The sequence below is a fragment of the Aedes albopictus genome, chromosome 3 (assembly GCF_035046485.1).
Source record: "Aedes albopictus strain Foshan chromosome 3, AalbF5, whole genome shotgun sequence".
Taxonomy (NCBI): domain Eukaryota; kingdom Metazoa; phylum Arthropoda; class Insecta; order Diptera; family Culicidae; genus Aedes; species Aedes albopictus.
In genome coordinates, this window is record NC_085138.1 from 291,999,689 (window position 1) to 292,016,352 (window position 16,664).

General features: G+C 36.2%; 2 non-coding genes across 2 annotated transcripts; both read right to left on the minus strand.

The window, feature by feature from the left end:
• Positions 1 to 777: 777 nt before the first annotated feature.
• Positions 778 to 943, minus strand: LOC115257933 (U1 spliceosomal RNA). The gene has a single exon (XR_003893425.2). It is a non-coding gene; the product is annotated as a U1 spliceosomal RNA (small nuclear RNA).
• Positions 944 to 2,260: 1,317 nt separating this feature from the next.
• On the minus strand, positions 2,261 to 2,426 carry LOC115257919 (U1 spliceosomal RNA). Its single transcript, XR_003893412.1, has one exon. It is a non-coding gene; the product is annotated as a U1 spliceosomal RNA (small nuclear RNA).
• Between the last annotated feature and the right edge of the window lie 14,238 nt (positions 2,427 to 16,664).

Genomic DNA, 16,664 nt, shown 5'->3' on the forward strand with positions numbered 1-16,664 from the left:
AGTACTGTTCCTTTGAATTCCACTAAGAATTTGCATCCTTTGACAGATACGTATTTCGACCTCAACTGTAAGGTCGTCTTCAGTGTCTTGTACTAGTCGAGTCAAGTACAAGACACTGAAGACGACCTTACAGTTGTGTTCGAAATACGTATCTGTCAAAGGATGCAAATTCTTAGTGGAATTCAAAAGAACAGTACTAAACACGATTTTCGTTCTATTTTGCATGCATTTACAGGCTATAGTTTTGATGTTGGATAACTTTTTTTGATTTTTATTAATACTAAGAAAAAAAAACCTTGATCACTGCTTAATTAAAAAATCAGACTTTCTCAAACACTAAACCTGGTTTAAGGACAGACTTGTAAGAATCCCAAAATGGCCGCCTCGATGGCCGACTTTGGTACCTACTCACGATTTTGAAAGCAAATCTCTTCGTAATCAAATCCAGCGTACCGGTTCTTTTTATTTGAAGTTTATTGTAAGTGAGCAAGAGCAGAATAATAAAATGCACTGTTGTTTGAAGCTTGCTTTTTGAGATTTGTTAGTCTGAAGCTCTGATGCACTATTGAAGCGGGATTGCAAGACGTTTGTCCTTAAGCCTAAGTAAAGATAGACCTCAATGCCTGGGGTGATGGAGACGCATGGTACATTTTTGAAAAAGAATCCTTGAATTTCATATTCACGCGTCTAATAAGTCTGTAAAAGTGACAGTGAAAGTGCTTTTAGAATACTTACGAGGAGAAGCGGCCATGTAATTATAATTTTCAAAATATAAGATCGGGATGTGCGCGAACGCACTTCCCGGCTATCAAAAATTACACACACGAGATATCCACTTGAGGGATACACGCAGGGGTCAACTGGGAACGGATGTGCAATGGCCCGGTCTCACCCTGGGGGAACCGCCTTGCTGATCACGGTAACCCCTGTGCCAGGTAAGTATGCCTTCGAAATGCATGAGGGAATGACTGGATAACGGTGAGAATCGTTTCTCTATCGATGTTGTATCCTCTGGTATCGAGAATGAGAAAATCAGGTAAATTTTACGTTGTTATAGGGTATTGGTTCCTTTATTAAGCATGTGGCTCCCATTTTCATCCCACGAAAAATAAAGGATTGAAGCGCTGTTTGTTTTGTTTTTTATTTTTGTATTTTTTGTTAGAAGTGAGCACCCATGAAAACAAAAAGAACGGAGTGAATCGGTGCCGTTATCGCTTGTTTTCGAATAGGATGAAAATGGGAGCATGAGATTACTGATGGTACACATACCCTAGTTTGTCTAACTGAAAACAGTGTACCTGAATTCTCATTGGTTTTCTTATTGCAACTTTAAAAACTTGGCAAAAATTACCGTTATCCTTTTTGTGTGGTCCAGTCTTGTTAGATATCACAGTCATTTGAACCTTTTCGTCGGAACTCGGCCTCCTTTGTCTCCGACATTTGCCACACAAGCAATCAAACTACTGAACGAAACAAAAATGTCAAACGAATGCATTTCACCACGACAGCGTCTTCGGGAGACGGTTCGGCTTTTGTTATTCCTGTCTTCTTCCATAATGAGAGCTGTGTTTACCAAATGTATGTCTTATTCAATGCAACATGCAAGAACAAACTAATACTAACATTCATAATCGAAAATGGCTGTAAATCTATGCGAAAAGCTAGACAAATGTCATCGTGTCAGATGAACTTGATTTAACGCTTTCTTATGTTGATTGAACTTCGTTTTACCGCTCGTGTTGTGTGTAAGAGGTATAACGGTAGCGCACGAATGTAACAAAGCAAGCTGACACCCGACTGCGGCAACGAAATGAAGGTAGTGAAAAGTGTCGAATGTTTACAAGACTGGTGTGGTCTATGTACCTTGCAAATAAGTATATTGATGTGGGGCGTTGTTGTATTAAAGGCTGCGAACAGGTACTGTTCCATCTATGATATCTTTTCAAGATTTAAAAGATAACTATTCAATCTTTCACAAATTGATAAAATTTCATGGATGCAACAGATTTTGTTTGTCAGCAATGAATAAATACACCGCCAAACCTTAAAATCAAATTATGAAAACCTTTTTAAGTATCTCGTAAGATTTTATGGTAATTTTTCTACCCGCCTTTCATGAACGTTTAGTACGTATATCAATGGAGACGCATGGTTGTTGATGCCCATTCCTTTCGGAACGAGCCAACACAATTGTTCACTACATTATACAGATTAGGCCAAGCGTGTTGCAGATATAAAGGATTTTATTTTATCTATGGGATCGGGATGTGCGCGCACGCACTTCCCGGCTACCAAAAATTACACACACGAGATATCCACTTGAGGGATATTCACAGGAGTCAACCAGGCACGGATGTGCAATGGCCCGGTCTCACCCTGGGGGAACCGCCTTGCTGATCACGGTAACCCCTGTGCCAGGTAAGTATGCTTGAGAAGGGTGCACTGCGAGAACGCCTTTCAAGGCGAAATTGCTGCTTTAGCGATAGGTTGTTTGCATATTTACGACATATTCTGAAGGCAAATAATTTGATATTCCTATTGGAAATGTTCTATGCTTGGTAATTTTTCTGAATCAGTGAAATTTTTATACGAGGGTTGAACGATTCACCAAAAATGTCTGATAGTCCATAAACACCTAAAAGTGATAGATGTGTGTCCTGTTGAAAACTTAATATTTGCTGTTGGAATGTAAATGACGACAGTGAACATAATTAATCGAAAAGAAACCGCCTCCTTATGGTCCCTGAGCCACCTACACTACTGTCGAAGGAAAAGTAACCTATGTGCTTGAATTAAACATTTGACGATCAATCAAGTTTCCCCCAGCATGGCGGTGACATGATGCAGGTTGGTGGACTGGCAGTGGGGTATCATCGGGTGGAGGTGTGCTTGTTATCAATCAATGCTATGAAAGTATGTATATCAATAAGGCGAGTATCTGTTGGAAACAAAAAAAATCAACTCCATACGTGCTACTAGACATAGGTTCAACATTGTATTGTGATGGTTGACCGATGAGCAACTTGACTAAAGGGTGATACGGTCAAAATTTGGTCAAACAATTTTTCTCATAACTTTAGACTGCGTACACCAAAACAGCTGATTTTTGGACCAGTAATGCTACATTATATGTAGATTATACCATAAAATTTTCATCAAAATCGATTAAGTATTGATTGATATATAGATAAAACCATCGACATACCTTTTTAAAATTTTGTACAAAGGCGCTCCATAGTAAATTTTCGGAAATTTAAGGTCAGTAAAGCACAATTTCGATTATAGACGAATTTCGCGCCAACTCGACCAGTGGTTGGCAACACCCTCTCAGAATCGAATGAAACTTGGTGGGCATAAAGACTAGGTTTTTATAAGCAACTTTGCATACTTAAATTTTCGAAAATTTTCAAGAGTAACATTTGAAGAGGGCCTAACTTTTTTTCGAAGATTTTTTTAAAATCGATGTAACTCAAAAATGACAAGACCTATAGAAAAGTGATGTATGGGGGACATTTAGAGAATTGTCCAAGCTTTCATGAAAAAATATTTTAAAAAATCAAAATACATTTTTACACGCTAAAAAATATATTTTTAAAATTAAAAGTCAATTTACAGAAAATGCCCACTTTTTTATGGTTTGAAATTTTTTTCCAAAAAAGTCAATATTGTTGCCTAACTTTCCTCCATACATCACAAGATGGGCACTTTTAAGGAAAAAAAGTTTTTCTAACAAAAACTTTTTCATGTTATTTTTTTGGCGTGTTGCGCATTAACTCGTACAGGATGTATCAAGAATCCTTATACCCATTTAATAACACTCAATGGGCATTACAACTTTGTTTGATTGGGTGCCTTCTTTTTCTTGGCGTTACATCCCAACTGGAATAGAACCTGTTTCTCAGCTTGTTTTGATATCTGAATGCTTAAAACAGCATTATGTTTGCTGAAATTGTGTTATTGTGTGCCTAGAACCAGTGAACTAACATCATTATTAGAAGCGAATGATAAAGAATCGGTTTTATTTCAACAATGGCTAACCACTGATCGATGCAATTTGGAAACTATTACTAAGACTATGGACGAGTTTGTTCCGTATTTTGTAGAAAAAGTTGATAAGCTTATAACTCATGATTTCATTTATTAAGAACAATCCTCATTTTTGCGGGATAAAAAAGAATCTCTTAAACAGGGTGAAGTATTAACAATTTGTGACTTTTCGGAAAATTATTCATTTATCATTCAAAATTCAGCTCAAGGTTACCATTGGAATAATTCTCAAGCTACCATTCACCCCTTTGAAGTGTACTACAGAAAAGAAAATAAGTTGGAAAACTTGAGCTTTATAATAATATCTGAAGTACTTACACACGATACAACAGCAGTTCAGTTATTTATATCAAAACTGCTGGATTTCATTAAACAATCGATTGATTTCTCAAAAATTACTTTCATGTCAGATGGAGCAGCAGCTCATTATAAGAACAAAAAAAAATTTGCCAGTTTGTGCAGTTTTCGGTCCAATTATGGATTGGAAGCAGAATGGCACTTCTTCGCAACTTCACATGGCAAAGGTCCATGTGACGCTGTTGGAGGTACTCTCAAGCGAATGGCAAAACGAGCAAGTCTTGCTCGAGATTATGGAAACACAATCACAACTCCTCGAGAACTGTATGACTGGGCAGTTGAACAGTCAGATATACATATAACAAAATTGAATTTCTACTTTATTTCAAATGAACAATATGCAAAAATGACGGATGAACTTGAAGAACTATACACATACAGTCACGTAAAAACAATACCTGGTACACAAAAATTTCATTCATTTGTGCCAATTTCTGAAAATCAAATTGAAGCGAAGAAGTTTTCGAATTCAAAAAATAATCCAAAAAAGTTTACTTTGTTTCAAATAGACTAAAGATCTAATATTCAAAAAACGTTACAATAGAATGTATAAAAGAAGGATGTATATATTGTAGAAAAGAAAATAATTGAATACACATATACATATGTACATATTTCATCAATACACAAGCGTTTTCATTGATATAAAACCCTAAAAGCAAATTTGTCTTGAGCCCTTTCCAATATCAAGCACGTTTTCAATGTCAAGCACGTTAAGATATTAAAAAAGTAGTTGAGCCCATTAAGTTTTAATGGATTGTCATAAGGATTCTGGATACATTACTGTACGAGTTAATGCACATCACGCAAAAAAAAAATGAAAAAGTTTTTTTAGAAATTTTTTTTTTCCTTAAAAGTGCCCATCTTGTGATGTATGGAGGAAAGTTAGGCAACTATATTGTCTTTCTTGGGAAAAAAAATCAAATCATAAAAAAAGTGGGCTTTTTCTGTAAATTGACTTTTAATTTTGAAAAGATATTTTTTAGCGTGTAAAACATTTTTTTATATTTTTTAAATATGTTTTCTTGAAAGCTTGGACAATTCCCTAAAAGTCCCCCATACATCACTTTTTTGTACAACTTATCATATTCGAGTTATATTTTTTGTAAAAAAAACGGCTAATGCGCAACACGATAAAAAAACTAACATGAAAAAGTTTTTGTTAGAAAAACTTTTTTTCCTTAAAAGTGCCCATCTTGTGATGTATGGAGGAAAGTTAGGCAACAATATTGACTTTCTTGGAAAAAAATTTCAAAACATAAAAAAGTGGGCATTTTCTGTAAATTGACTTTTAATTTTTAAAATATATTTTTTAACGTGTAAAAATGTATTTAGAATTTATAAAATATTTTTTCATGAAAGCTTGGACAATTCTCTAAATGTCCCCCATACATCACTTTTTTGTACATCTTATCATATTCGAGTTATTTTTTTGTGAAAAAAAACGGTTAAGAAACTTTGACTCTTTTTAAATGTTAGTCCAGGTTAATTTTGAAAAAAACAAAATATGCAAAGTTGCTTGAAAAGGTAAAGTCTTGAAACCTACAAAATTTCATAACATTCTGAGGGGGTGCTGCCAATCCCGAAGACGAGTTGGTGCGAAATTCGTCTATAGAACTATCAATACTACTCCGATTTTTATCAAAATTTTACAGTGTAATACTATTATGTAAATATGTTCTTAGTAAAATTTTGAGCAATTTTGTATGCATACTTTCAAAGTTGTAGCAGTTTGAATATGAAAAAAACTGACCGGGTGCCACTTAAGCAAATATAACTTTGTAACGGCTGGATCAAATTGAATGAAATTTTTACATTACATTTTGATATGCATACTTCACATACAGAAAAATTTTCATTGAAATCGGTTAAGTATCTCTGGCTCTATAAATAAAACAGTAAAAATGTGTGAATCCTCTTTGCACAAAATTTTAAAATTGCAGATCTCAGGGTTCAACAATATCTCCGCAAATACTAGACCGATTTTGATGAAAATTTTATGGTACAAGCTACATATAATGTACCATTACTGATCCAAAAATCAGCTGTTTTGGTGTACGCAATCTAAAGTTATGAAAAAAATTGTGTGACCAAAATTTGACTTGACTTGACAAAATTTGACAAAATTTGACCACCTAAACAAATATAACTTTGTAACGGCTGGATCAAATTGAATGAAATTTTTATACAACATTTTGATATGTATACTTTATATACAGAAAAATTTTCATTGAAATTGGTTCAGTATTTCTGGCTCTATAAATAAAAGAGTAAAAATGTGTTCTTATTTTTTAATCCTCTTTGTACAAAATTTTCAAATTGCAGTTTTCAGGATACACAATATCTCCGCAAATACTAAACCGATTTTGATGAAAATTTTATGGTATAAGCTACATATAAGGCGGGGCCCGTGGCGTAGTTGGTCACACGTTCGCTTCATATGCGGATGGTCATGGGTTTGATTCCCAGCCCCGGCACTTGCAATTTTTCGTCAGTTGCTCTTCACCGAGAGCGGCTGACACTGACCCTCTTCTGAGCCCCATGGCTTAAACGGACCTGGATACCTGGACATCGACGAACTGCTACTCATAATGGACCCTCAATCGGACTGGAAAGGAACAACGGCCATCCATCATCCTTGTGCTCATCATTCTACCATGTATAGAGTAGAAAAGTGAAAGCAGCAGAAAGGCAACCAGTTCGATAAAGAATAATAGAATACATCTAGGCGCTGTACAATACTGTAGGTGCAGCTGTCAATTGAAATTGCTCACGTAGTGCCCTAGTGGACAATAGAGCTGTAAATTAGGTTAAGTGATTAAGAATAAAAAAAAAAGCTACATATAAAGTACCATTACTGGTCCAAAATTCAGCTGTTTTGGTGTACGCAGTTTCAAGTTATGAAACAAATTGTGTGACCAAATTTTGACCGTATCACCCTTTACGAGAAAAAATCTAGAATGGGGGCTGGGGATTAGTTGCTAAGCGAAATTAAATTCGGACTATGGCTATTTAGCTGAGAAAGATGTGAGCTACCACATAGAAAACAGAAGATAAAACAATATAGATGATAGAAGATAGAAGATTAGAAGATAGAAGATAGAAGATAGAAAAAAGAAGATAGAAGATAGAAGATAGAAGATAGAAGATAGAAGATAGAAGATAGAAGATAGAAGATAGAAGATAGAAGATAGAAGATAGAAGATAGAAGATAGAAGATAGAAGATAGAAGATAGAAGATAGAAGATAGAAGATAGAAGATAGAAGATAGAAGATAGAAGATAGAAGATAGAAGATAGAAGATAGAAGATAGAAGATAGAAGATAGAAGATAGAAGATAGAAGATAGAAGATAGAAGATAGAAGATAGAAGATAGAAGATAGAAGATAGAAGATAGAAGATAGAAGATAGAAGATAGAAGATAGAAGATAGAAGATAGAAGATAGAAGATAGAAGATAGAAGATAGAAGATAGAAGATAGAAGATAGAAGATAGAAGATAGAAGATAGAAGATAGAAGATAGAAGATAGAAGATAGAAGATAGAAGATAGAAGATAGAAGATAGAAGATAGAAGATAGAAGATAGAAGATAGAAGATAGAAGATAGAAGATAGAAGATAGAAGATAGAAGATAGAAGATAGAAGATAGAAGATAGAAGATAGAAGATAGAAGATAGAAGATAGAAGATAGAAGATAGAAGATAGAAGATAGAAGATAGAAGATAGAAGATAGAAGATAGAAGATAGAAGATAGAAGATAGAAGATAGAAGATAGAAGATAGAAGATAGAAGATAGAAGATAGAAGATAGAAGATAGAAGATAGAAGATAGAAGATAGAAGATAGAAGATAGAAGATAGAAGATAGAAGATAGAAGATAGAAGATAGAAGATAGAAGATAGAAGATAGAAGATAGAAGATAGAAGATAGAAGATAGAAGATAGAAGATAGAAGATAGAAGATAGAAGATAGAAGATAGAAGATAGAAGATAGAAGATAGAAGATAGAAGATAGAAGATAGAAGATAGAAGATAGAAGATAGAAGATAGAAGATAGAAGATAGAAGATAGAAGATAGAAGATAGAAGATAGAAGATAGAAGATAGAAGATAGAAGATAGAAGATAGAAGATAGAAGATAGAAGATAGAAGATAGAAGATAGAAGATAGAAGATAGAAGATAGAAGATAGAAGATAGAAGATAGAAGATAGAAGATAGAAGATAGAAGATAGAAGATAGAATATAGAAGATTGAGTATATGTAGAAGATAGGAAATCAACAAGATCATTGAATAATAGAAGCAATAAATGACAAAATTTGCAACGCTTCGATTCGACTTTACGCTTCTTTAGCAATTCAAATACCCTCCCCAGTGGCAATGGCCCAGTCTTTAATTTAGTATCATGCTACTGGGTCAACCTAAAAAGAGCCATCCTAGCCGAGAAGCATCCTCAACTTCCGGTTGCATAAATATCTCCCCTATTTCCTGCCGGCTACACAAATTAACTTCCAATTCCGGCTCCGGCATTGCCACTCATCCAGTTGCCATCGGGTTCGATTGGTTTGCCGTTGGCACATATTTGGCGCGAGAAAAACTGCCAAACTCGACCCGACCCGAAACTTTTTGCAAAAGCCAATTGAAATGCTGGAAATATATAGAAAAAGTTCTTCCATCCCATATAACCACCACTGGGATGCGATGCTGAGGCAGAGGACTGATGATTTCGGCAGCCCAAGGCTTGACAAGCCAAAAGGACTAGTCGTGTCCTATCATCCGGATGCCAGCAGAAATGGAGAAAATATCTTTCGAGCACGCAGATTTTATTTGGCGATGTTCTGGTTCGGTTGGAATTCGGCGGCGTGGTGGGTAGCGCGCTGCTGGGTGAAACTAGATATCGAATCTGTAAGTACCATTAGCTTGGAAGCAGCCCAGTGGAAAGGGCAAGATAATTGAACATTTTATTTGCTGAATTTTGGCAGTTCGGATGGCTCTCTTTTGCCAGGTTCGGTTCGATGACCAGACATTTTCGAGTGGCCTTGTTCCACTTCGTTGGGAGTGGAGTTTTTTTTTCGGTTTTGCTTGGATCGCTTTCATTTTGCAGACAAGAAGTTTTCTGAAATTTTGAATATAATGTCAAGCAAAGGCAACAAGTTGAACATGAGGAACAAAATAATCGAACTGGGGCATTAATACCGAGATACCGAATGGAGGCCTTAACAAACGACGTGACAGTGGTATTCCAAACTGTTTCCACAAATTTAACAATCGACCAGCGTAGCAAGCGATCACTTCTGCCAAATTAGTCACCGTTCCAAATATTCCTCTGATAATATCCATGTCCACCAAGATGCAGTGGGGCAAACAAATTATCCGAATCATTTGAAAATCGTACCCCGATTGCTATACTCGGCTCTCCGCATACACCCTCTATCGTAATGTTTTGCATTTAATGTTGTGTACCAACAGTGCTGGAAAGATGTACATTAGGGTGGCCCACACTTATATGAAAAACAAAAATTTCGAAAAATACCAAGTCTTACTTCCTTAATCAGTTGTTTTGGACTCCCAGAAGCTACATTCAAAATTTGAGCAAAATCGGTTGAGCCTAAGGGGGCGCTCAAAACGCTTGAAGTTTGTATGGGAAAACTTGGACAAATGTATGCAGAAATTTTAAGTTTTCGAATTTTGCCGCTAGGTGGCGCTGTAAGCGTTCAATAATCAAACCCTTTGGTATTATTGTAGATGACTATATGCCAGAAAACTTTGTCGAAGACCACGAAGTGATTCGACGGCTGTGAAAAATGTTATACCCTAGGCAAAGTGAGGCAAAGTATTGAGATTTCATTATTGTTATTATGTATTCCTTTACAGGTATTGGAAAAATAACAATAAAGTTTATCCTCACTTTTCCTAGGGTATAACTTTTTTCACAGACGTTGGATCACTTTGCGGTCTTCGACAAAGTTGTTTGGCATATAGTCACCTACAATAATACCAAAGGGTTTAATTATTGAACGCTTACAACGCCACCTAGCGGCAAAATTCAAAAACTTAAAATTTCTGCATACATTTGGCCAAGTTTTCCCATACAAAATTCAAGCGTTTTGAGCGCCCCCTTAGGCTCAACCGATTTTGCTCAAATTTTGAACGCAGCTTCTGGGAGTCCAAATCAACTGATTGAGGAGGTAAGACTTGGCATTTTTCGAAATTTTTGTTTTTCATATAAGTGTGGGCCACCTTAATGTACATAAATTGGCGAGCTTGTTTCATGTTATTGTTTTGGAAAATGTTCCTGCGACAATTGCTTGTTTATTTATTAATTTATTAAATAGGCACAGTTAGCTCAGCCCATCACGCCAAGTAACGGCGTGAAAACAGTTAAGGTCACTTCCCGTCAACCATTCAGTTATTCAGAGAAGTTCTAGAATAGTAAGGAATCAAAGCTTGTTTTTATCAGAGATGGCGCCACCACAATAAAAGTAAAATCATTTTTCTTGTATGGACAAATCGCTGGCTTGCACTTGTTCCGCATCGCAGCGATTTGTGTCTTGGGGCAAAAAGTTGCAAATTAGAAACAAAATCATCATACCTATGCGTTTCTTCCGGATTCATTATAGTAACGGAAAATTTATTTCGCCACCATACTAATTTCAAACTGTTTACTTCTTTTTTTCTGACTGGCATTCTCCACCCGTGCTGCGCATGATGTTTCCGAGTGGATAGGTGTAGGCGGCGCCGCTGTATATGTGAAAAACACGTGGAACACGAGCGCCGTCTACGATCGCATAGCGTAACCTTCGCCGTTACTTTACAATGTTATCACGTTTACCGCATTTATCAGACAAGCGCCTCTACCGGCACTCTAGCATAACTGCAGCTGCTTGCTTCCCATTCTAGATAAACATCGTTTTTTTTTCAACTATTTTAAAGCAGTATTTATTAGAACAAAAGCTGGGCACAGGAGCTACAATCATTTATTTAACATATGGTTTTGGTGATTTTATTCAACCTTCAGCTGGTTTTAAATTTTTTGAAAGGCTGATCTAAGGCTTAATATGCGCTTAATCAGTTTTCCATATTTTTTTTAATGTGGTCGAAAATTACAAAACAAACAATTTCGTAATCTTGTTTTCATTATTTGCAGCTTTCAATTCATAGAATAGATGTATAGGAATGTATAAATTAATCTATGGAAGTGCATAATTATATATACATGCTCAAAAGCGCATAATTATATATACATGCACAAACACGCTCTCTTGTAGACCGTTTGATGAAAAAAATGTTCAAAAGAGTTACGAAATCTCACCGAAAGCACCATAGATAAACTGAAAGAGACTGGTTATGCCCAAATGTCCACATTGTGTACAAAATTACGCATTTGCACGTCCTGCCGTCTAGAATTTGACAAACGAGCCATCTGTATATCATCGGTAAAGCAGGGCGCAGGAAGTTCGAAAACGACAACAACTGAGAAATTGCCATCAGCGACATCTGTTTAAACAATTTAATTACGCCCCTTTTCAAAAATGCCCTGTAATATTCTTCAACATCTATACCCATTTCAATATTTTTAACGTTGCAAAACACGCTTTCAACATTCATCTTGAAGAAGAGGGAAAACACTTGTCCTCAAATGTAACAGCAAATTAATGAATAAACGACTAATGCGCGGAGGGCGTGATAAAATCGGAACATTACTGTACATAGTATATTATATGTATATATAATATATAATAAAAACAACTTGTTTTACTCACGCAAGGCCATTAACAATAAAATCAGCATCAAACTTCAATTTCCGGCCGAAATAATTTACACTAAAAAAAATTATTACTAAATGTGAAAGTTGTAAAATGTTTGAATTGTCATAACTTTTTTGTTTATTTTCATGGTAGATTGCTAATACAATGGACCGTTTTCTCTAAAAAATTACGTTGGTAAAAAGATAGGGTTTTGAGATATTTGAGTTTTCGTGACAAAAATGATATTTTTTAATGTTAAAAAAGATTTTTTTCACAGTGTATATTTTCTTAGGAATCGCCATTTAGTTATCTAACTTTGCTAAACAATAAAATCAGCATCAAATCGCGATTCCCGGCCGAAATAATTTACACAGAAAATTTTTTTTTACTAAATGTAAAAATTGTGAAATTTTTGAAATGTTATAACTTTTTTGTTTATTAGTTTACCATCACCAAATTTTTATGGTAGATTGCTAATACAATGGACCGTTTTCCCTAAAAAATTCAAGTTGGTAAAAAGTTAGGGTTTTGAGATATTTGAGTTTTTGTGACAAAAATGATGTTTTTCAATGATAAAATAGATTTTTTTTCACAGTGTATATTTTCTTAGAAACCATTTAGCTATCTAACTTTGCTGAAAAATTCATAACAATCGAACAATCCGTTTTTGCTGTGCATATTTTTGAATGTTTTTGAACCATTTAGCTATCTAACTTTGCTGAAAAATTCATAACAATCGAACAATCCGTTTTTGCTGTGCATATTTTTGAATGTTTTTGAACCATTTTCACATACACCCTTTTGAAAAGTTAGTCGTGGCTCTAAATAAAAATTTGATATCGAAAAATGGCGATTTAGATGGAACTGAAAAACTGTGCAAAGTTTCAGTTCAATAGAAAATCATGAATTAAAAATTTTCCTTAATTTTGATGCTGTTGCTTGGAATCGCTCTTATTCTAAAAATAGTTAAAATTGCACGTATATTCCATTTTATAGCAGAACTAGATGGGCTCAAATGGACATGAGTCTGATGAACGTAAATAGTTGTGTTGACCAACGTTAATTTGTTAGTCGGTACCGGTAGAAATGCTTTAGAATACATTGATGGAATTTCTTGAAAAACTTGATGAAGTTTTCAGAAGGGTGCGGAAGCCTTTGAGCGACTTTTCAGGAAATTCTTAGCAAATTATCTGAGGAATTTAAGAAGCAACACACTACTGAGGTTTATTGAACGAGTTTTGTACCTAAATTTCTTTGAACATAGGGTAGGTAATCAAAATTTGAACCAAATTGCAGCTTTCTGAAGCAGTGCAAATTTTAAGTGATTTTTTCTCCCACATGGAAATAATTTACTACGGCAAAATAGTATGTACATGAAAGCCACGGGTATAAGCTTTCTGTTAAATGGTAAAAATTTTGTATTTGCACCGAATTTCATTGAAATATTTAATGTTTCATCAACAATGGTTTTAATCTTAATTTGAACCATCGTAATCATAATTTGAACCAATTTTAATCTTAATTTGAACTACTGGCGGCAGCAGCTCGAGCAACTCACAAAACAGCCAATTCCATGCTAAACAATGAAAAATCACATGAATCTGCTAATTCTCATACCTATTTTTCATTAAGCAGTGGAATCCCAACTCAGAATGTTCGAAATTCTTTAGGAATTTGGAAACTAAATTTGGAATTTTTCATCCCCCAAGAGTAAACAAAGCAACCACTAGCGCAATCTACAGGCCAACACTAGAAGCTCACCCCCGTTTACTAGTTCAAATTTAGATTACAAATGGTTCAACTTAAGATAACATTCTCCAAGTAAGAATCACTTAAATTTGATAATTTTATGACAAATAATGCGGAATATTATTCGGTTGGTCGATTCTACGATAAATAAGCTTTCATTTGACGTGTTCACATATTGCGTGTGATACAATGCATGAGCTGTACGAGTGCACCGAAAATGTGCTTTCTCTGGGGGCAAATGGGTGAAATCACAGTGATTTTTCGATTGCCTGTTTTCCATGACAAAAACGCTTTTTTCAATGCTTTTAAAGTCCATGTTATCAGGTTATATTACGGAAAGCTGTTTAACATCTTTTTCGGGACAATATTTGCCTGAAAAGTACTTCGTTTTAATGAATTTTGAAATGGTTCAAATTAAGATTAGAATTTGACTAGTTCAAAGCTTGATTTCTTACCCTAATTGCGGGTATTCGCTTCGTACTCGTAGGCAGATTTCAGGAGAACATCGTAGAGAGATATTTGCTGAAATTTGTGGAGAAAATTCTGACAGGAATAAAAGTAAAAATATTGCAATTTTCATATTTCGTGGCAGTCTGTCCTAGAAAATGACGATGCTTCGAATATAGAATTTCTTATGAAACTCTTGGATTACTTGTTGGGTATTTTTTTACCTGTATTAACAAGATTTTTAGCCCTAGGCTAGTTCATCTTGGCACCGACGCTTAACTTGCCTTCCGAAGGAAGAACTCACATTTTGCGAATTTGTCGGGAGTGGGATTCGATCTCCGGACCTCGGTGTTATAGTCAAGTGTTCTACCTATCACACCAGGTCCGCTCCAACTTGTAGGATATTCTTTTTTTGCCTTTCTCGTACACTAAGTGTACTAGAAAGGCTATATGTTCACTCCAAAAATGACTTTTTGATAGACGACCCGGAGGGTCAAGTCACATATACCAATCAACTCAGCTCGACGAATTGAGGTGATGTCTGTGTGTGTGTATGTATGTGTGTGTGTATGTGTGTGTGAGAGTATGTGTGTGTATAAAAAACACATCACTTTTTGGCAGCAAACCTCAACCGATTTTAATGATCGACGGTTCATTCGACGCGGAATCTGGTCCCATTGTTTCCTATTGAAAATGGTTCGGATCGGTTCAGCCGTTCCGGAGTTATGGTCATTTAGGTGTTCCGGACCGGTACCCCAGGAAGGGGCCAGATATAAAAATGCTACAAAACCATGCATGCGACACATCAGACCGCGGATTTTTCGATAACCTGATGAACGGTAAGCAGGAAAATAGCTTCAAGCCATATCTGAACCGGTAGTGTTCCGGAATCGGTTCCGGATGTCCCGCCGGAAGTGGCAAAATATAAAAGTCAGCCAAATCCATGCATGCGACACATCAAATAGCGGCTTTTACGATAACCTGATGAACAGTGAGCAGGAAAATAGCCTTAGATCTAGCAGATACTACCGGTAGTGTTCTGGAACTGGTTCCGGGTGCCCCACCGGAAGTGGCCAAATATGCAAGTGAACGAAATCCATGCATGCGACACATCAAATCGCGGCTCTCTAGATAACCTGATGAACGGTTATCAAGAAAATGGTTTCAGACCATATTTGGGACAACCAATAGTACTCCGGAATCGATTCCGGGTGTCCCGCCGGAAGTGGTCAAATGTAAATGAGAGCCAAACCCATGCATGCGACTCATCAAATATCGGCTTTTCTGATAACCTGATGAACAGTAAGCAGGAAAATAGCTCTAGATCCAGCAGATACTATCGGTACTGTTCCGGAACCGGTTCCGGGTGCCCCGCCGGAAGTGGTCAAATAAAGAAATGAACCAAACCCATGCATGCGACACTGATAGTGTTTCGGAACCAGTTCCGGATGTCCCACCGGAAGTGGCCATGTATGAAAGTTAACCAAATGAAATTAACTTAATGAACAGTTAGCAAGAAAATGGTTTCAGGCCATCTTTGGGACAACCAATAGTATTCCGGAACCGATTTCGGGTGTCCCGCCGGAGGAAATGGTCAAATGTAGATGAGAGCCAAACCCATGCATGCGACACATTAATTCGCGGCTTTTTTGATAACCTAATGAACGGTTTGCAAGAACACAGCCTTTGATCACATCAGAGGCTACCGGTAGTATTCCAGAACCAGTTCCGGAAGTCCCGCTAGAATTGGTCTAATGTAAAAATAAGCCAAACCCATGCATGTGACACATCACTTCGATAACCTGATAAACATTAAGCAGGAAAATAATCTCAGACCATAGCTGAACCGGTAGTGTTCCGGGATCGGATACAGGTACCGGAACCGGCCGAACACAAAAGTGAACCAAACCCATGCATGCGACATATCAAATCACGGCTTTTTCAATAACCTGATGAATGGTTTACAAGAAAATAGCCTCAGATCACATTAGAGACTACCGGTAGTGTTCCATAACCGGTTGTGTATGTCCCGCCAGAATGACCAAAATGTAAAATGTATCAAATCCAGGCATGCGACACATCAATTCGCGGCTATTTAGAGAACATATTGAACAGTTAGCAAAAAAAACAACCTCAGTTCATATTTGAGACAATATGTATGTACTGTCTTGGAACCGGTTTCGGGTATCTCACAGGAAGTGATAAAAAACAGTTAAAATAATCTTAATAAAACTGAAGCAGGCTCATCAAATCAGTAGGATCGGGATTGCATGGAAAAATTCAAATTTAATTGCATCAACCTCGAACAAAGTTTTTCAAT